The 22,234-nt window shown below is 39.9% G+C and overlaps 1 protein-coding gene across 3 annotated transcripts in view; it reads right to left on the bottom strand.

Moving 5' to 3' along the window:
• LOC121317121 (growth hormone receptor-like) overlaps positions 1–21,295 on the bottom strand; it is a 58,448-nt gene extending 37,153 nt beyond the window's left edge. Inside the window, exon 1 of one of the 3 annotated variants that reach the window (XM_041252759.1) lies at positions 20,982–21,295. The gene's annotated coding sequence lies outside the window, so the exon portion shown is untranslated. Of the gene's footprint in view, positions 1–15,814; positions 16,863–20,981 lie in introns of those variants that run through there. The other 2 variants (XM_041252741.1, XM_041252750.1) reach the window with 2 other exon arrangements.
• Between the last annotated feature and the right edge of the window lie 939 nt (positions 21,296–22,234).

Here is a 22,234-nt window from a genome sequence, read left to right as displayed (position 1 = left end):
GACAAGGCAGGCCTAGCCCTGGTGGAGTAACAGCGCTCTCCCAAGTAAAAAAAGGTGAAAACACACACTGACTCTTTTAACAATACTGCTTACCGCCCTTACAGAAATAACCTATAGAAAGTCCTATAGTAAACTGGTCAAGTCCTATAGTATACTGGTCAAGTCCTATAAAATATCCTATATGTTTTTTTAAAATCTTTTTAGTGCTATAGAGTGTCCTCGAGTACTACTGTAAGGTGATCCTTTTGAGTACGATAGGATATTTTTTTAAAAGAACCCTTTAGGATTTCTCTAAAAACTTTTTTAGTCCCATAATGTCCTATAGTACCACTATAGGATCCTATAGTGTAGCGCTTTTTAAGTAATATAAGGGCTCAATGCAACACAGAAGGACTTACTGTACTAACTTGAGAAGCGAAAAGAGGTCGATCCTTCCCTGCATGACGAATATATCCCCTCAGTAGGCAGGATCGGGGAGGTAATCAAAGGAAGGGGGCCTATCGGCAGCTTTGATAGTAAGAGATCAGTGACACCTACCAATAGGCAGACGTATATCCTATAAACGATGTTTGGTGGCCATCTTCGAATTGAAAGGGAACCAGCTACTCAGAGCTTAATGGATGCATACTTTTGAAACCAAGGCAACAAATGTGTATTTTCCACCACATGTTCATCTTGATGCACTAGGTAGTTCAATTTAAACTACTGAAGCCAAAAAGAAAGCTAATCTTGCAGAGTGCTGCTAGCATGTACTGTAGGAGTGTTGTGCACATGAATACAGCTCTTTAAGAGGCTTTTCCTTTTGCAAGATTAGAGTGTAACTATTTTAAAGCGTTAGTAAAAAAAAAAAAAAATAATTGTGAAAACAATTATGCTGCCATTGATTTGAAATGCAAACACAAACTTGATTGCCTTTAGCGATGTGCTGAGTGGCTTTGAAGATGCAACTTGCAGGAAGCAGGTATTTCAAGTTTCAGCCAATAACGTTTTTATTTTAAATGAACACATAAACAAGAAAATAGCAAGAACTCTGGAAGTCTTCTTTACATTAAAGAATAAAGAAAATAACAAACCCTGAAAACAGGCAAGTTGAAAATGTCTCTTTCTACTCAGGCTCTCCTCGAAGCATGGAACCTCCTGTACCCATCCAGCCTCTGACTCTATAATGACCCCAGGCTGCCTTTTATAATCTCCTCCCCAACCTGAGAGTAGGTAATCACATTATTTGTTTAAGAGTCCAATGTCTGCAAATTATTTAAAACGAGGGGAAACGCTGTTCCTTCACAGTGCCCAGGATTCTAACTCTTTAACATGTGCTGGAAGATAACCCATACCTACTTGTTAATGGAATAGGGCTGTAGGGAAACTAGAAGAAAAAAAAAAAAAACTCCTCAGAAGCTTCAAGTTTTTAAGTTTCTTTTATGAAACGTTTTAAAATGGGGCAGGAAAGGAACTAGGTGAAAATCTGGCACTAGTTTGCTGTGATGTCCTGAAGCAGGTCTTGTGATTTGCAGTCCTCCAGTTGCCCAGCACACTATAATTCAATGTCTAAAATAATAATTAGTTTTTACATTCAGTATTGTCAGCAGCTCTTTCATAACACTTGTTAGTCCTGTTTACCTCTAAACAAGTAATTCACGGTATACAATTCGATGTCTGTGTGTAAATCCAAATGTGATTTGTCAAACCAGGGGTTTATTTGTGCCAGATTGCACCAGATCACAGTTTGTAAATGATGAAACTGACATGACCCTCTTATTATATATATATATATATATATATATATATATATATATATATATATATATATATATATATATATATATATATATATATATATATATATTTGAAAACTAGCTTCTGTTCTTCAGATTTGTCACCCTGCCACTGGTATTGTTCTGACCTGAAGATTATGTTACAACATTGCTAGACAAAGGTTGGCATGCAGCTGACAGCTTGAAGTATATGGAAGCTGCTGCAAATCAAGGTCAGTCCATTAGGTCTAGAAAACAAAACATTATCCCTCTTCCTTAATTATAAAGAGTAGGTACCTTTTTGTTTACAAATTAACCCCTGTGTAAAACCCTGCCCTTTATGAGGATGTTTCATTAGGATTTTTAAAAAGCCCCTCTTACATTTAAATTTGAACAAATTTGAGAGGCACCAGCTATTCTGATGGTTCTCCAAATCATCAGAAAGCAAAGTTACTCACAGCATTTCCTTTTGTACTGACATTTAACAGCTGTGCTTTCTACAGAGGCAGACAACCCTGCCTATTTATTATTGCACTTGGGGTGGAGTGCTCAGTTTTGATTTCTGATTGGCTAAACATTGGCTGCTGTGTGTAGATAGTCAGCAATGATTCTTAATCACAGTCATTGCTCAACTACAAATAATCACCTTTTTCTAATGAGACCGGGGGAGGGGGGAGGGGGGAGTTACTGCACTCTCTTGGTAGAGGCAAAGGATATTTAAGCTTACTGAATTCAGGAGTGCAAAGAAAATTATGCTTCACGCTCAGCCAGTTGTGCACCGCCTCCAGGGAACTCCTGTCCACGGTTGGCTGTACGTCCAGGCTATAGGGCACATCCTACACTCACGCAGAGCGCCTTTACTGGATGTGTCACTCGGGAGCCCCTCAAATCCGTCAACATTCTGATTGCTCTCCTGACTGCTATATTTTGCTTATGAGTAGAACCATATCATGTTCAGCAGCAGCTTTTGTAATAGCTGGATATCTAAAGCATTCTCTCATGGAAACAAAACGAAATAGCAAATTCAAGGCCGAATAATAAAATAAATAAAAAAGTAAGACATTTAAGAACATAAGAACATAAGAACATAAGAAAGTTTACAAATGAGAGGAGGCCATTCGGCCCATCTTGCTCGTTTGGTTGTTAGCAGCTTATTAATTCCAAAATCTCATCAAACAGCTTCTTGAAGGATCCCAGGGTGTCAGCTTGAACAACATTACTGGGGATTTGATTCCAGACCCTCACAATTCTCTGTGTAAAAAAGTGCCTCCTATTTTCCTATTTAAATACAATCGCTAAATAGAAAGTCTACACCCCTTGAACTTTTTTCACATTTTGTTGTGTCAGTGACTCAAGAGTTTCATGCATTAAATGATGATTTTTTCCCCACTTATCTACACACCATACTCCACACTGGTGAAAGGGGAAAAAAGTTTTTATTGAGAAAAAAATTATACATTAAAAATACAAAACTGAAAGATCATAATTGGACAAGTCGCCACCCCCCTGAGTTAATACTTGGTGGAAGCACCTTTGGCAGCAATTACAGCTGTGAGTCTGCAGGGATAGGTCTCTACCAACTTTTCACACCTAGATTTAGCAATATTTGACCTTTCTTCTTTACAAAACTGTTCCTTGGGGAGGAAAAAGTTCCTTGGGGAGCGTTGATGGACAGCAATCTTCAAGTCTTGCCACAGATTTTCGATTGGATTTAGGTCGGGGCTGTGACTGGGCCACTCAAGGACATTTACCTTTTTATTCCTTAGCCACTCCAGTGTAGCTCTGGCTGTGTGCTTTTGGTGAACTTCTGTCCCAGTTTCAGCTTTCTTGCAGAGGGCAGCAGGTCTTCCTCAAGACTTCTCTGTACTTTGCTCCATTCATTTTCCCTTCTATCCTGACAAGTGCCCCAGTCCCTGACAATGAGAAACATACCCATAACATGATGCTGCCTCCATGTGCTTCACCGTATGGTGTTCTTTGGGTGATGCACTGTGTTGGGTTTGCGCCAAACATAACGCTTTGCATTTAGGCCAAAAAGTTCCATTTTAGTTTCATCAGACCACAAAACATTTTGCCACATGGCTACAGAATCTCCCGTGTGTTTTTTTTTTTTTTTTTTTTGCATATTTCAAACGGAATTCAAGGTGGGGCATTCTTGAGTAATGGCTTCCTTCTTGTCACCCTACCATACAGGTATACGTATGATCTTGGTAGGGTCTTGGTGGTGCCATACACCTTCCACTTCTTAATAATGGTCTTGACCGTGCTCCAAGGGATATTCAAGGCCTCTGATATTATTTTTATACCCATCCCCTGATCTGTGCCTTTCAACAACTTTGTCCCAGAGTTCTTTTGAAAGCACCTTGATGCTCATGGTCGAGTCTTTGCTTTGAAATGCACTACCCAGCAGAGGAAACCTACAGGAACTTCTGAATTTATCCTGAAATCATGTGAATCACTACAATTTAACACAGGTGGCAGCCACTTAACTTGATGTTTGAAGGTGATTGGTTAAACCTGAGCTAAGTTAGGATTGCTATTACAAGGGGGGTGGACACTTATCCAACCAAGTTTTCAGTTTTTATTTTTAATTAATTTTCTACAAATTTCTAGAATATTTTTTTCACTTGGAAGTTATGGGGTAGGATGTGTAGATAAATGAAAAAAAAAAACATATATTTTAATGCATTTTAATTCCAGGCTATAAGGCACAAAAGGTGAAAATTTTGAAAGGGTATGTAGACTTTCTATAGGCACTGTGTGACGAATGCTTGCACAAGGGAAAATCTTCACATTTCAACAGGAAATATCAATCTTTACATTCCTGTGATGGAAGCCTTACCATAATAGTCTGTTTCCAGATGTAATATGATCTTATAATATTATTGTGTTATCCAATTCTAGTTCCTATCCACACTAATTAGCATCTGGATAACCTCTTAATTGCTGTTTATTTTTTATTTGACTGATATAATACAATATAACTTTACTTGTCTCTTGCGATTCCCAATACAGCCACAGAAACCCAGAATAAATCATCTCCCCCTTGGAACAACACATTAGAGCCAAACTTTACACATTATGTCTCAATATGTAATGTCAAGCTCTCAGAGGCACAGGTACAGTTATAAATACGCAAACAAATTATAAAAACCGTGGCTTCTGTTTATAAAGTGTCATTAGTTTTAACCCCTTACTGACCTATCAGTAGTGATTATACTCCCTACCCTAAGAAGTGATTCAATGAAGCTGAGTTTATTTCTAGGCCAAGTCAGTGATTGAAGGCTGTTCAACTTTGATGTTTTGGGTTTAATCAGAATTGTATAGATAAACTCCTTTTTTTGGTGGCTGAAGGAAAGGGTTCAACTTCCATGAATGATAAACTCTACCCCCCCCCCCCCTTTTTGAGACAGTACTAAACTGTACAGTTGCAGTGTTAAATGACATAATTTGTGTTAGGAATGTTTATTTGATAAAGGAACACCTTTTTTTCACAGCCACATGCCAGCCTATTCTACATTTTGATTCTGATTAAGGTGTAAGCAGTATGAATGAAGTTTGAACTACAGTCATGCACAAAAGTATGTTGGAGAGATATGGTCATCAAGACTTGCCTAGTTCAGATAACGGTCAGCCACTGTCACCTTTCACAGGGAATCATGCTGGGAAATATTGCATTGAGCAAAAAGAAACTGTACATTAAATAAATCTGACTGCTCCTTGTGGGAACTGATCCATCTGGGCTTTAACCACAAGAACATTAGCCTGTGCTCTCTCCTCCAAACACCCACCCCCCAGTGCAGAGAGCGGTAAGCTTTTATGATTAGCAATAAATGAATCACTTAAAATGGCCATTTTCTACACAAGGTTTTTAAATTGTGGATGGGGCTTCCCATCCACGCTGCCAAACAAAACCTACAGCTCCTCGCCGTCATATATACAAATAATTACACAAATAAACAATAACAAAACACTGAAGGATGGCACCTTGCTCATCCTATATAATAATTCATAAATCATAAAACACAAAAAAGATATGGGTGGCGGGGGAGATGTGTGTGTATGTATGTAATATTACATATATATATATATATATATATATATATATATATATATATATATTATATACATACATACATACACACACAAACACACTCACAGTAAATACGAAGTTACTGGTTCTATATTTTCCACAAATGTATACCTTGCATTTATTGTGCCTTTCAATTCTTACAGTACAAGCTTGTAGGCACCTGGCCAGAATACAGGGGTTGCTGGTGTGCAGTAAGCTGAAAACAGCCTGGCCAACCAAAACCCTCCCCCTGGCAACGCTCATCCAAGAGTGCTGCCCCCTGGGAGTTCCTGTCCATGGATGGCTGTGGAATAGCCCAGACTTGAACCGGTGACATCCAGGCTATAGGGAGCATCCTGCACTCACGCAGAGCCCCTTTACTGGATCCACCACTTGGGAGCCCCTCTTATTTCTGTTTGTGATTATATAAAATATACTGTCATGCTGTAATCACAATGAATCAAATCATATAACCAATAATCAAAGAAGTGCTTTTTTGGTGGTTTAGACTTTGCACAGCAGTCAAGCATTAACTTTCATTCTGTTGCTTTTCAGGGATGAAGCAGGATACTTTAAATCAAATCTCAACATTTAGTGAACTTTAAATCAAATAACATCTCAACATTTAGTGAAATTATGCCTGTGAAGGAGGCAAGCAACTTTGTGGCAAGTTTTAAAGAACTTGGTCAAAAAATTGTTTAAATAATGAATAAACAACCATTCAGTCTTACTTTAAAGGTCACAAACAGTCAAGCACGGTACACTACAGTGTGTGCCAAGTTTCAGTGACTCATGAGTACAAACAAAGTGCAAGAAAATGCTTGAAATAATAAATGTGATCTTTGATCCACATGCAACAGTAATATCGTGCTCTAACACAAGTATTTGCAGGGTAGCAGGACTTACAGGTACTTAAAAGGTCTCTGGTCAGCAGGACCTGATAACTTTAACCTGTCAACACAGAAATAAAGAGGGTGTGAATAAGAAAGGGGACCACATTTAGATAATAAACTACATCTGTTAATCATTAAAGTGTTAAATAGTGATAGAGAACTGTATGACAGACCTGCTGGAAGGTAACAGCAGGTGCAGTAGTCAATCCCTGAATTTGGACAGCACAGTCCACACAATATTGATCATATAACTGCAACTCAGGATCGGTATTTTAATGGGGGCAGCGCATGTTGGCAAGCCATTATGATCTATCTCCCCACCCAATCAGAGGACTGGGACTAAAGCAATGTTCATGCCTGGGTAACAAAAAAATGATTTTTTTCCAGACAATTCAGTTCTTAACAGTGCCGGTGCAAAGCGGAAGACACTTGTTTGTCCGCTAGTCTTGTGATGGGATGTTATGGATGGTTATTTACTTTGCGAGGTGCATTTTACTAGTTCTCATTTTTGTCTCGCATATCTGAATGTGAAAAGGCTAATAAAACCAGTTCAAAGCCCATAAATGCCCCAGCTGTTGCATCTCTGCTTATCATTTGTTTTTTGAAAATGACCAATTCATGTTGAGACACAATGTTGCCTTTTATTTCCATAGCTTTTGTACCAGCTTAATTAGTTACAATACCTTTTTTTTTTTTTTTTTTTTTTTTAAAATACAAATTTCATAAAATTAAAAAAAAAAAAAAAAAAAAAAAAACATACATAAAGCTGTCAACAGTGTCGGGCAACCCAAATTGACCCTTGCCACATCTCGATCTAATACAACGAGGACCAGCGTTCCCTCTAAGGCTAAAATGCAGCATTTTTTTAAGTAATTGGCAGCAGCCTTCGCACTCAGTTTATTAACTTTTGCAAGTTATTATCATAACTATCAACCTCAAACTGAGACTCCAGCCTCTTGAGGTAAACCTATTATTTTGAAAGCAGATTTGTGTCTGTCTTGCAGCTGATTCTCTGACTTCCCTCTGTACAAAAGCACATCACATTCGTGCAGAGCTCGCTCGAGCAACAGCGAATCTGGTACAGGGTGGGCAAAGCAGGCGTCTGCCTATTCTGCCTATACAGTGCTGCTCAGTGCTGCTGATGAGCTTTACATTTTATAATTGAACACTAAAATCAGTGAAGCACAATCTTCCTGCATTATTTAGAAGTATAAATACTCCGATAAACATAAATACAAATCACAATACTCACACTGATGGTTTTTGTTTTATTTCCCTTTTAAAAAATCACCATTTCAGAACTCATCTCAAGCACTTTGAAACTGATAAAAATGTAATCAGAACATTAGTCAAATACACATTTAAGTGTATAGTAACTGAAGAAGACAAACCATATCCATTATTTTATTTATTTTTTGTGAGTTTATTCATGTGACTTCACTCCATATCTCTGCTGAAACTCAACATGGCAGCTGCACCACAAAGAAAAAAAAAACATTAAGTTACTTACCGTAACCCTGGTTCCCTGAAAGAGAAGACAACCACCACTACATTTGGTATGGGATATTCCTGCCCTTCGGGTAGGTATTCCTGAGCTCTCTATACCAGAGCTTCCTAGGATGACACACTCCGTCCCGCCTACCGAGGGAATAAAACTGTCACTCACAGGAAGATCCTCCTCTTCTTCCATCGAACCAGTGAGGGCGACCGTGGTTGTCTTCTCTTTCAGGGAACTAGGGTTACAGTAATTAACCTAACGTTCCCTTTCAATTTGAAGACGACCACCACTACATTAGGTATGGGATAATGTGTGCCAAAGTTGTCGCAAGGGAGAAGGAACGGCAGCATATGAGGGATGCACAACACTGTCTTGCCCAGAGGTAAGTGGTGTGAACTTACACCCTCAAGGACCCTTGTGCCTATAGAATGCAAGGCAGGGTCTACCACATTAATACGGTAGAACCTGGAGAAAGTGTGTAGGCCAGCTAGCCACAGTAAAAATGTCAGACATCAAGGCACCCTTGAAAAGAGCCCAAGATGTAGCCAACCCTCTAGTGGAGTGTGCGGCTACCCTACCAGGTGGGGGCAAGCCAGCACCATTATACGCACTCGAGACAGTCAACAGACGTTGCTTAGAGAGGGGCTGTCCTAGGGTCTGTGTCCCGTGACAGAAGAAGAGCTGGTCAGATTGACGCAGGGTCTTGTCTTATGTACATAGCATCTCAATGCCCGCTCTGGGCAGAGGAAATTCATCTATCATCCTCCGTTGACGCAAACGGAGGTGGATGAAAAGACTCCAGTTCCACAGACTGGTTAATGTGGAAGGCTGTAACCACCTTGGGGAGGAAAGTGGGGTTGGTGCGCAGTGACACCCTGCTGCCATCCTCCCAAATACACATGCAGGAGCTGTGCACAGACATCGCCTGCAGCTCACTGACCCGCTTAGCGGAGGTGATAGCCAAGAGGAAGTCTGTCTTCATAGACAGGTACTTCAGCTCTATGGAGTGTAACGGCTCAAACAGGGCCATCATGAGAGCCTCTAGTACAATATTAAGGCTCCATTCGGGGAGAACAGTCCTCCTAGGAGGGCGTAATCGCTGTGCACCTTTAAGGAAACGGGTAGACAAAAAATGCACACCTGGAGACATAGAATCTACAGGGGCATGGCAAGTACAGATAGCCTCTAAATACACCTTCCAGCATCGAGCAGTTCTTGCAGAAACTGCAAAATGACTGGCACAGGGCAAGTGATGGGGTTGTGGTTCCCAGCCAGAAACCAAGCTTGAAAATACTTCCACTTATAGGTATACAAAGAACTAGTGGAGTCTGCCCTTGCGCTCTGCATCATTCCCACAACCGTGTCTGATAGTCTTATTGCTAGCCAGCGGTCCTTTCAGATGCCAGACCCATAGCTGGAACCTGCCCGGTTCTGGGTGCCAAAGAGAGCCTTTCGTCTGACTGAGGAGATCCAAACGAAGTGGAATCTCCCAGGGCTGGCCATGTAACAGCTGGCAGAGGGTTGAGAATCATATTCTCCTGGGCCACTTGGGAGCCACTAGGAGAACTGATGCTTTCTCTAACCAGACTTTCTCAAGAAAAGCCGGGAGCAGCGGTATAGGCGGGAAAGTGTACAAAAACGCTTTGGGCCATTTGTGCGCTAGGGCATCTACGCTGAGTGAACCACCTAAGCAGTGGAGGGAGTACCACAAGAGGCAATGTGTCGTTTCTGCCGAAGCAAAGAGATCGACCTCTGCCTTCACAAACCGTTCCCAAATCCGCTCCACCATCTGAGGGTGGAGTCGCCCTCTGACAGATGCAGGCATCTCCTGGAGAGGAGGTCTGCTTCCCAGTTCACTTCTCCGGGAATGTGCTTCGCCCATAGGGAAAGCAGAATCCTCTAAGCCCATATCAACAGCTTGAAAGCTATGTGATGCAACCCCGGGGACCATAGGCCTCCCTGGTTGTTGATATACGCCACCACTGTTGTGCTGTCCATCTGGATCAGCACATGTGTACCGCTCAGCACTTTGAGGAAGTGCTGGAGAGCAAGGAATACCGGTTGCAACTCCAGCATGTTTATGTGCAGGGATGTCCAGCGGTCCGACCACAATCCATATACTCCTCTGCCTTCCCAGACTGATCCCCAACCCAGATTGGAGGAGTCTGTCATCACCATTTGGCGGTTCAGTACTACTCCCATTTGCACACTTGGCCAGGTTGGGCTTGGTTACCTGATGGCGTGCCCTGAAGGCTGTTCTAGTGACAGTTCGAGTCTGGGGAGCTCGCTAGCGACTCGACCTACCCTATGCAGAGGCACGGGGAGGGAGCAACTCGGCCACCTGACGGGAGGGATCTTTGCAGTATCAACTCCACAGCTGGCCCAAAAGTATGACCTGGGGATATGGGTGCAACAAGCAACATGGCCTTATCAGTATCAGGGACTCTGCCACAGCTGACTACGAGCCACAACCAAGCTAGCCAGGCTCCGGCCGAGGGCTTGCCCTCGAGTTGCCTGCACGTCTGCTGCATAGGCTCTCTTTAAATGCATCTCCGTCACCCTGCATTGAGGGTTCGGGCACGGTGGGTATCTGGCAAGACCACCTACCGGCGGGGCCTTAACTAGGGCCGCGATTATGGCGTCTACTGGGGGAAACCCCACCAGGCCGAGTTTATCCACGCCTTCCATGGAAGCGAGCGGTGCGTCCTGTTTTAGCACACTAGGCCCCAAGGCCGGGCGGTCCCAGGAGGAGTGTACCTCCTCCATAAAATCTGGGAAAGCCAGGAACCTTTGAGGGTGCGGAGCCAGCAGCAAGCTGGCTTTCAGCACGGATGCAGGGGAACTACAACTGACTCGAATCGACTAGATAAGCTCTTTTCTATCAACACGCTCAGCTCAATACAGAGATCTTACCGCACCATTTTTGAGAATAAAACTGTGAGTGACGTCAACCCAGGAAGGGGCCTTTCGGCAGCTCTGGTATACAGAGCTCAGCAATACCTACCCGAAGGGCAGGAATATCCCATACCTAATGCAGTGGTGGTCATCTTCGAATTGAAAAGGAAGCAATATTTCAGTAAGACAGAGATAAAAGAAATCGGATTATCTATAGGAGGATGGTACGATAGTATAAGTTTGGCTGTAATCTGTGTGATCATGTACGAGTCAATACCATTAAATATTACAATGCCAGTCGTAAACACGTAGAGAATAAGAAAGCAAATAAGACGGCAACAATGGCAAAGCACTGCATTCTATGCTGAAAAATTAAGACCTAAGGTACTGCGCTCAAGGCAGAGCTTTCCCGATGTAAGTAAGCTAAATTAATTGCGTATTTCATTATTGTTTATTTCTTTCAACACTACCTGCCTTTAATATAAAGTACACTGCTCTCCAAAGAGTATTGTGACACAGGGTGATTGTGTGCAAATTAATTTGGTCTTTAAAAACACACAGCATACAGTACATTAAGAAAATAGTCCTGTTCAGAACTCTGAAGACAATCTGATTGGAACATTAGAGTACCTAAACTGAGTTTCTTTTACAGAGGTTCAAGGAACAAGAACTGTATATGTGGTGATACTTGATCTATAGCACCTGCCCATGCCTCTTCATCAAAGCTTTTCGCGAAATGTACTTTTCTGCCATTCCATGTTAAATTCAGTGATTCCAGGAGGAGTGTTCACTAGATTACTAGATTGTGACAGAAATACAGTGAGTTCTGTTGTTAAATCTTCCTCCCGACCTGTGAGGGCGCTAAAGAACGGGAGGAGAAGTATCTGGAAGGGCTGGCCTGACAGTTCATTTCCGAGACCGGGAAGTGGGTCAGCCTGGAAAGAAGCGAGACTCTGTTGTAAGACCGTATTGACTTGAAAGGTAAACGAGGGGCAGCTGCAAGTAATAAGGCAGCTGCAACCGTTTACCTAGATGTCATGTGGGATTACATATAGGGGCCAGGGTAACGCTGATCTTCTCCTTCGTTTTGGTTAAACGATTGGAGAGAGAAGGATTGAGAGAGGCGCTCTCAGTGTGTGTAAAAAGATACGTGTTGTGTGTTATTGTGTTTGTTCTGTTAATTGTCTGTTCTTCACTTCTAGACAGTTAAAGCACAACTCCGGAGCTGTCGACTAGGGTCAGCACTGTCCGGAGCACCACTGCACTATCGTCACGAATTACATGTGTTTTCACTCAGCACCAGCACGACTGCACTCACCCAGGACTGGTGACCGTGTGTTTGTTTTTGTTCGGGACTGTGCCCAGTTATTACTTTTCCCGCGCTTTACACATTGTTGTGTATAGCTGGGGATTTATTATTTTACGGTCACCAGACCTGGATTACAAATAAATGCACTTTTTCACTGGATATCGTTGTCTGCCTGTCACTCCTGTATCGCATCACCGCTAAATCTGTTTCCCTTCACCAGCCACTTTGCCACATGGATACATTCTGCTGTCTTTTTTTTCAACAGATTTGTTTCAGCTCTTCCATTCTACTTACACAAAAAAAATAAACAAAACTATTGTTAACCCATCACAGTGTATAATGTTACAACACAGAGAAACAAACTGCAAAGTGCTGAAGAGACTCTGAGTCACAACACATATTGGTTAGTCCTTTGTAAAGGTTGTTTTTGTATGTTCTTCTACCTGTAGGTGGTTGGTTAGAGATATGCATGAATAGTAATATGCTGTTCATTGATTCCATAGTCAAACAATTACAAAGACCATAACATCATTAGTATACATGGTTAATATACTAATATTGGATATGTCTTATCACACAAAGTGTCTACTTTGCATTAGTATTGTCAATAACCGTTTTTCGTTGTAATCGATCGTGTCAATATGCACGAGAATTAATCAACTTCCCATTCAAAACGGAATCCAACATTCCAATACCTAATTTAGCAAATTGGTTTTACCATGTTCATTTAGTTTAGACATGATGTACCAAACTAATATGTTATCAACCTCAGTTGATTATATATTCAAACTGACTCAGAAATGGGGCAATGATGAAACTCTCTGCATTTACGAGGCTACTCCTTTGAGTTGCACATTTCAAACAAGCATAATACATTTCTTACACACTCTAAAACAGGAAGTTATATTCTATTCCTAGAACAGTTTCCACTTAACTTGATAGCATTTGCTTCAGTTACTTTCTCAAGTCATAAAGTATTTAATATTAGACATGTTGAATACTTATCGATTTCCATATACAGAAGTCAATCTGTGTTGATGAATACTGCAGCTCTCCAGATCCACTGTTCCAATGTAGCCGGTACTTTGCTGTACGCATTGTATTGTGTAGGCTCGCAATAAACAAATAAGTTGTTTTCAAATGAAGATCAGCTTGCTGGTCTCCAAGGCTTGCAACATTATCTTTGTTGTTGGAAGTTTTCCCACTGGGAATAGTTCCACTGATCAGACATAACTCAGTTCAGCTAATGCGTTGCAATTGAAAAGTTATATAGTTTGTAAAAGGGTTCTTGTGGCAATTCTTCTGTACGGTTTTGCTTCAGTTCGTTTTGTGTAGATACATGGAAACAAAGACCCGCTTTCCGAGTAATGCAGTAACCCGTTTACTGGTCCAGTCTCTCGTAGGACAGACGGCAGGGCCCTTCCTCACAAGATGATTTTAGCTATTAATCAGAACATTGGTTCTTCCGTGCCTTCTGTGAATTTGAGCATGTGCTCCCATGACTCTGCAACTTTGTTCACAGCAGCACATTGGAAACCTCAGCTCAAAACAGAAGCTCACCACAAACACTTTGAAAGTCAGTGGGTTTTGTGATTCTCTCTTCAACCCTGTGATTGGTTAGTTTGGTTATTTTGGGCAGTGCCTGAGTCCACGTGAAGTGTCTTTCATCGGTTGTTCTCGTACCGACGCGGCCCCTTGTTCTCCATTGTCCCGTTGGCTGGATTTACGACAAGGACTGGTTCCCATCTAGTTTGAAGACACCTAGAATTGTTTGGCTTGTGGCGCCAAATGGGTCATTTATCGATCGTGAAGATAAGCCATGTGTCCAGTATTTAGTTTATGACTCTTTTTAAAGCGTTCTTTGTCAGTGGGGGAGTTGGAGACCAGAAACCAGAAGGCACAGAGAATGGTTTAAGATCCCCCCCCCCCCCCCCCCCCCCCCCCGACGCTACATACCAAAGTAATGAGTTTATTAAAGACTGTAGGTAATGATTTGAAAATATGCCCGACAAATTAAATGATCTAAGAGATAGAGCTCTGAGAAATTCAAGATTCCAAGCTTTACTATGCAGTGGAACTAGATTTTTAAATGCTATTAAATGTTTTGATTTTAACACATTTTTTTCTGCACTATTGTACTACTAAATAAATATTGTTCTAGAACATACCCTGTTCTCCTCAGATATTTTCACTTCCCAGTTAGCATACTATAACATTATATTTAAGTAAAATATAGGCTTGCCTGAGTCATTTAGTTTCTTCTTCTTCTTCTTAGTAGTAGTATTAATAGTAGTATTAATAGACAGAATGTGTGCGTTTGAAACCCATTGTGTTTGTACCCATTTCTCATCCTCATAACAGTTGGTCCTCATCAACTTTATCCTGCTTGAATGGTGTTCTGACAATCTGAATGTGCCTCCCTTGCTCCCCTTCTAAAAGGAGTTTTACACCTCTGGATCAAAGAACTAAAAACAGGTTACAACTTGTATGAAGAACATACAATCTGAGAGTGAGACATGCCTAAAAATATTGCCATTAAAGATGCCTGCAGACATTTCTTTTTAAAAATGTTTCAACCTGCCCTTGCTCCTCTTAATAAATCAGAGCACTCTGCTAAATACATTACCATGGGTCAATCGCAGTGTACCAAATTGAGTCCCAACAGAGGGATTATGTGTGTTTCATCCACTTGCTTGGTCTACTGTTGGTATCACTGCTACTAACAATTACCACATACCAAGAATTGATCAGCTCATTGGGATCATTAGTAAACTAGATCCAGTTTAATATGAATTGCAGCATACTAAACCAGACCCCCGTGGTTGCACAAAAGATCCACATGAAGTTTATCCCTATGAAATTAGAGACTAGTCTGCTTGTTCTGATTTGTCCCTTTCCCGATATTTGCTTGCAAATCTGGTAAACAGAAGTTACACACATGCAACTTTGTTCTTTATGTCCTTTATGTCTGTATTACGTCAGTCAGGATCTAATATCACTCTTAAAGTATATTTTATAATATGAGGTTTAAACTTCTAATACAACCCTTACAGAAATTGACCTTGGTAACCTTCCATTATAACTGTACCCTTTGAAAAGGTTATCCATTGCTATTACTGCTCATTTACAGTGTTTTACTCAATGATTACTCTGCTTACCACACCTACTTGTAAATTACGATTAACACTCATAACTATGAGATATTATACTTGGGGCTTCTGGTTTTCAGTGTTTATTTTGAGCTATTTTAATTTTATATAGATACCCTGAAAGTTTTTTTTTTTTTTTTCACATTTTATATACTGTATGAATTTTTTTTTTTTTCAGTTACTTCACAAAATTCTTAAGCGTTTTTTCCTGGCACAATATGAACAGTAACTTGACAGTACTTACACACTAGAACCTTCTTCCCTTTGCTGTCTTCCACAACTAATTTCTTATGATCACGGGCATATCCTTCTGTGGTTTTTTTAGTCCACAATTTGTAATCCTGTTTTAAATAATATGAGTGTGTACAATCCTCCTTATCTAACTGTTATATAGCTTTAAATCCTGTGAGCAACAACAATCCTCAATATCTAACTGCAATGTCCATTTTAAATCTCGCAAGCGTGTACAATCCTCCCTGTCTGCTGAGTCTCATGCAGAAATGTAGGAATTTGCTGGCTGTACTTTGGGTGGGTTTGAAGTATTCAGAATGAATCCATGCTGGATACAAGCCAGGAAGGAGGGACATTGCTTAACTAACTGCACGGGGAAAGGAGTGAAGTCATTGTGAACCAAGTAACTATTTCCAGTGTTTTTCTTGTATTCATTGGATATACACCGATTTCATTTTAATTTTTTTTTTTTTTTTTTTTTTTTTTTGTATTGGGGGTGTCTTATATGTGTTTATTGGTTAAAACCTAAAATCAGAAACCCTAACTGATTCTGTTCTAAGATGTGTTTTATTTATTTTTTACTTTTATTTTCGATCCTTGTGTTTTTCTTGGTAGAATGTGAGGGGGGTTGTTTCACTTTTGCTCTTTTATAACACTATACTATGTGAGCCTATAGATATTAAGAACAGAAATCAAACAGGCTGTAAATCACTACCATGTATGTAGAGGACAATGGGGGTGTGTAGATCAATGCAAGTGTTTGATGGTGGATTCCACTGACAGATTAGCTTAAGACCTGTCGATGGTAAAAAGCACAGTTATATTTAAAATTATTCTTCAAATTGTCTAAGATCCTGGTTTATATTTCTACCTGCTGTATATACCGGTCTACGGATTGGTTCCCATCATCAGTCATGATCAGATCAGCTAAACTAATGAACTGGATCTTCGATGCATCTGTCAATGCAACTTCCCACTAAAACAGCGCTCAGAATTCTACACAGCCATGTGTAGCAGGGTAGCACTGTGGTCAAGGCTGGTCAGCAGCAGGAAAGCAAACCCAGAGACAGAAGCTGCAGTTTAAGTGCAAAGCGCACTTTAATATACCATAAAACACAAATAAACAAAGGCACAGCGGACAAAATAAAAGGTTAAAAGAAAATAAGCGCACGTAGGCTGGGCATTCACCTACACTACAACATTCAACAACACAGTTAAACAACCCCCCCCCCCCCCAACAAAGGATTTTGCTTCCTTTATATACATGTGGCTATTCACCAATTAGCACTTAATTACCTAATTAGGGAACGGCCGCATCTGTGACTGTTGGCAGGGATAGATTTAACCCCACCTCTGCCACACCTTATCCGACAACCTGTTTTTTTTTTTTACTTGGACATGCTTTTTACATAGCACTCCAGAAAGGAAAACAAATATTAAATGAGGCGGCCTGAGTCGACATACGGCACAAATACTGTGCACTATCACCCTAACTAGAAACCATCAAGGAAATGTAGATAAATGATCCAGAACAAATGTCTAAAATAGAGAGTGATGGAGGTGGCTCCACTTGCAAGATAACCCAGGAAAGCCTGCATTCAACGACTCGTGTGATCCCTACTATGTGGATAATCCCAGAGAGAGGACTCCAGCCTGCACTGCTGCCAATCAAGTGTCCTGAGCACCAACAACACATTGATGCAAAAGAAAATAAATACATGTATATAGCAGAAAGACACCATGAATTCAATGAGAAACATTTTTGACTAGAAGTCTTTCTCAGTGCCTTCAAAAATAACAAAAAACAAATAATAACGTATAGGAAAAGCTTGCCTGTTTGTTACATTTATATTTGAAATATGCAGATACCTCCTTTCTGCAGCAGTGCACAGAGAGCTAAAACAGGGAAAGAGCAGGGTTAACAAGCAGCACTGAATTCTATTTCAGTGTGAAATCTGAACTTGACTGCGGGACACTGCAGCTTGACAGCAAACAGATTGCCGACATTACCTCACCTGGACAGTTGAGGGTTACTGCTTTGCAAGCATGGTTGCTCCTTTAGCAATGGCATCTACTACACTTCACAGAACTGCAACACGGATCAGACAGGTTGGAATTACATAATCCACAGTTGTGAAAGCGTGTCTTTTTTGGAGAGATGTACTGTCTTTTGCCATGCGTCTGCAACCTCAAATCGCATGGGGCTGGATGATGCAAGGTCGTACGCTGGCAACCTTCATGGAGCAAGACTTCAAGGAACTTTTATTAGAAATAATAATAGAAACAGCGTTGGTGTGTATTACTCAGAAGAAAATAGAAAAGGACTGGAGAGAATCTAATGCCAGATGGAGAAAACTGAGTGATAGATTTGTGAAGAGCAAGAAAACCCTGAAGTAGTGGAGTTGGAAGCTCATGGCCTCACTGCTGGGAACTGCCAGTTACTATGTGCAGTGTGACTGCAAGTCTTTCTGCAGGTGTCACTGGCATTGCATGTGTATTTCTGCGTTAAAGCAATCGTCCCAGTCTGTTTAACAGATCACCAATCCTTTCACCTGTCACGTACCCACATCTCTCTAATTAATGTAAACATAAAAGAAAAAGAAAAGCAGTTTCTGATATGAGGAGAGGGGTGCAGGGATGGAAATAAGACTCCCATTGCATAGCAGTTTAATCTATTCCTGGTTTTATTATGAGTTTTATAAGGCACACCTGAGCTTTTTACATATATCCTCTGGGGCTAATCAAACACATTAAAACCTGGGATGGTTGAAACTGCTATACCATAGGAATCTATGTTAACTGGACCCTGGTATATTTTACACCTCCAAACCAAGCAGACAATGCTCAGGCACAGAAGCGCGACCTAACTAGCTGCATAATGCTTCTGGTTTAGCTGAGATATTTGGGGAGGGAAACTGATAAAATTGGGATAGAAATTATGTTAGAAAACTGTTTCTTCAGCACCAACAGTGACCTTACAACAGTAATAATTTAAATATTGCTCGCCAACAGTAGGTGATATAACCATTACAGCTTGTAGTTAGGGTGGACAGACTTGGTATTCGTGGTATGAGTTCAGTTACAATAAATCTGATCGACACACAGCTTGTCCTTTTGTATTTACTGAGGCAGTCTCTCTCTCTCTTTAGTTTTTTTTTTTTTTTTTTTTTTTTTTATGTGGTGGGCATGGTTTTGTTTTGGGAGTCCCACCCAGAAACAGAAGGTGCATTTGTGACAAAACCAACTTCTTCCCAGATTGTTGATGACATATCAACTGGCCTGGATATATACAAATGATCACTTTCAGAAAAGCATTTTTCAAAATATTTTTCTGGGCATAAACCAACCAAATCTAAAATAAAGTATAAATAATATTACAGCATTATGGTAATACAGTTTTGTGGCATACAAGACTAAAGCCAGAGTCACTGTGGTTGTGAGTAACTGTGGGTTGATTCATAACTTTCTAAATATTTCACTATATGGCTGTTTGTCAAAAAAAAACAAAAAAAAAACAGTGAAGCCAGCTTATAAACCAAAAAGAAAAATACAAGTTGGATCAAGTTTTCTAATTAACCTGAATATTAGAACTGAAGTACTGTGCAAGCATTCGTTTCCGCTCCAGCCATTTTCATCTAGTGTATATCTCAATAGTAATTGACAAAATGTTCCCTTAACAAAAACTATAAAAATTAAAAAAAATCACGAACTCTGGTCTGAAGGTAGAAAATACTAAAAACAAACAATAGGCGTGGTATAGAATGGTGTGTGTGTGTGTGTATATATATATATATATATATATATATATATATATATATATATATATATATATATATATATATATATAGTTCCCTTACACTGCAGATCAATACATTCAATTTGAAGAGAAGCAGGGACATTATCCACCTCGGCAACAAAGGGGTTTCAAACAGACGGAAAATCTGCAGAAGCGTAAAGATTCAGCTTTTAAGTTTATTTTAGCTAGTCAAGGTTTTTTCGGCTTTTTACACAAAACATGGGAAGAAAATACAATGTCAACAGCTTTTTTATTTATTTTTATCTTTATTTCCTGTAATCAACTTTTTTTTTCCTTTTTTTTCACGGTACTGGACAGCATTTCTTTCGACTTTATTTTAAATCTTATTTCTTGTGTAGATATTACAGTGCAGTTACAGTAGCAGATATTAAGAAGTCTAAAGAAATGCTGTCCAGTTGATTACAGGAAATATAAAGGACGGCGTTGTATTTTTTGTAATATTCTTTTGTAAAGTTAAAACCCATGCTAAAAATAAACTTTAAAAAATCACCTCGACGAGTCTGCGATGAAGGTTCCCATGGTTACCATAGGTAGCCTACGTCACTTTAATCTACTCTTGGGGAAAGCTTGGTGTGCTTTCATTACTGAGCAGTTTATGTATAAGTTTACACTAAAACATTGCAAGTACCGTATGCGAAACGTGAAAATTATACATAAAACCAGTGGATCTCTGTAAACTATGCTGTGCCAGTAAGCAGGTCGCGGGGCTGTGCTGTGGTGGGTCTGTAGGTTGGGCTCCCCTGCTTTAAAATAAAATAAAATAGAATAAAATACTGTTTGTTACTATTCTGCAAACGTAATGTGGAGACTTTTTAATGTAAAGTAAATAGGCTCAACACATTTAAACAGTCTAAACGTGATGTGCTGTACATTTATGCCTAATTATTTTTTCTAAGACTATTGAAATGTTCAGATTCACAAACTAAACAGCGGTCCAACCTCACATTACCCTGGCTGTTCATCTGTGGGATGTAACATAACGACGCAACTCTTAAACATAACTTAAGAAAATGACCGTAAGTAGCTATCCACTGTTTCAGAAAAAAACAACAAACATACATATATATATATATATATATATATATATATTATTATACTATATATATATATATAATATATTATCCTATATACACACACACACACACACACACACACACACAGTTGCAAACTTTTTAAATGTAACAAGTGAGAACTTGAACTTGATGTCCGTAGTGCAGACCACCACCAGAAAAACACATTCATGCGACTCCCAAGTGTGCACACGAAGTGATGTGTACTAATTACACAAAAAACAAAACAAAAAAGTACAATCTCACTACAATATACGTTATTTGGAAACACGTGCACCATACAACTGTCTTACCTTTTTTTTCCCCACAGGAGTTGTCTGATCCAAAACAATTTAAGCAATAATCTTTTGCTGCGGGACAAACAGGGATACTGCTGGTAGTATAACCCAGAACATAAAGCTCCCGTTACAAGACGGCGATCGAAAAATGTTTTATTTCCAACCTAAATGTCATTTGCAAAGAACATGTATTACAGCTGCGATAGAAACGATCCTTCTGCAGCTTTCATAGTTCTTGAATCTGGCAGTTGCAATATATTTTAGCCAGCTTTCACAGCTTGAACTGAAAAATACAGACTCAACAAATTCCTGTATGCTTTTAATTTCACTCTCTGCGTGTGTGTCAGTAAGAAAATTCGAGGCGCTCTCTGTCGACAGACGCTTAACACTGCACCGCATGAAAAAAAGAAATCCGTCCACGGACCACGTGGGCGTGTAGCATACGTGGTGGGGAGAGCGTCTGCAGCTCAGTCTTGAATTTTACATGTCCAGTTAACCGACAGATAAAATGTGATTGTCGCAGTGTCCAGCATCAACATTTAGAAACTCAGAGCCGCGTTATAACTAATAAACAAAGAGAGCTTTCACACTAAACGACCCACTCCACAAAACTGCGCCTTTTTCCTCTGAAGCTCAGCTTTCTCGTTTAATTTGGTTTAAATTGCAGCAGTCTCGTACAGTCAGATAATCGCACTGTATGTACAGTGTTTGTCCAGACAAGTATTCCTTATCTAAAAACACACGTTATGTCTAAATAGTTTTTTTTTTTTTTTATTGTGCATATACCGACGTGCACTGGCACAAGCCTTCCACAAGCACTTTGAGATTGCTATGGGCCGCATTAAACTACAAAAGCTTTTATTTTATTTTATTTTATTTTATTTTTTTAATTACGTGACAACTAGGGCCTGATTTTCAGAAGGGTCATTTTAAAATAGAGAAACTAGAAGTGGCAACAAAGCATTTTCACTGCGAGTTGTTTTGCCACCTAATCATACGGAAAAAATGCATTCTTAGCCATCCAAGTTGAGCTTTTGCTCCATGATATTTTAGCACATAAAATTGTTATTTTCGGCAAAAGGTCGGGAGCTACTGCTAAATTTAAAATACTGAAGGATATAACCGAAAGAAAAAAAACGCAACATCTTCCCTAAAATGGTAAAATACTGTAAAGAAGTCCAAAAAAGATTCTGGGACCTAAATGGCAGAACAGCAGTTGTACTGCAGCCCCTATTCTCTGTAGATATCTATGGATAAAACGTCTTCTG

The sequence above is a fragment of the Polyodon spathula genome, chromosome 1, assembly GCF_017654505.1.
Source record: "Polyodon spathula isolate WHYD16114869_AA chromosome 1, ASM1765450v1, whole genome shotgun sequence".
NCBI lineage: Eukaryota > Metazoa > Chordata > Actinopteri > Acipenseriformes > Polyodontidae > Polyodon > Polyodon spathula.
The sequence above is the reverse complement of the archived record's forward strand: the minus strand, read 5'-3'. Positions and strand labels throughout refer to the sequence as shown.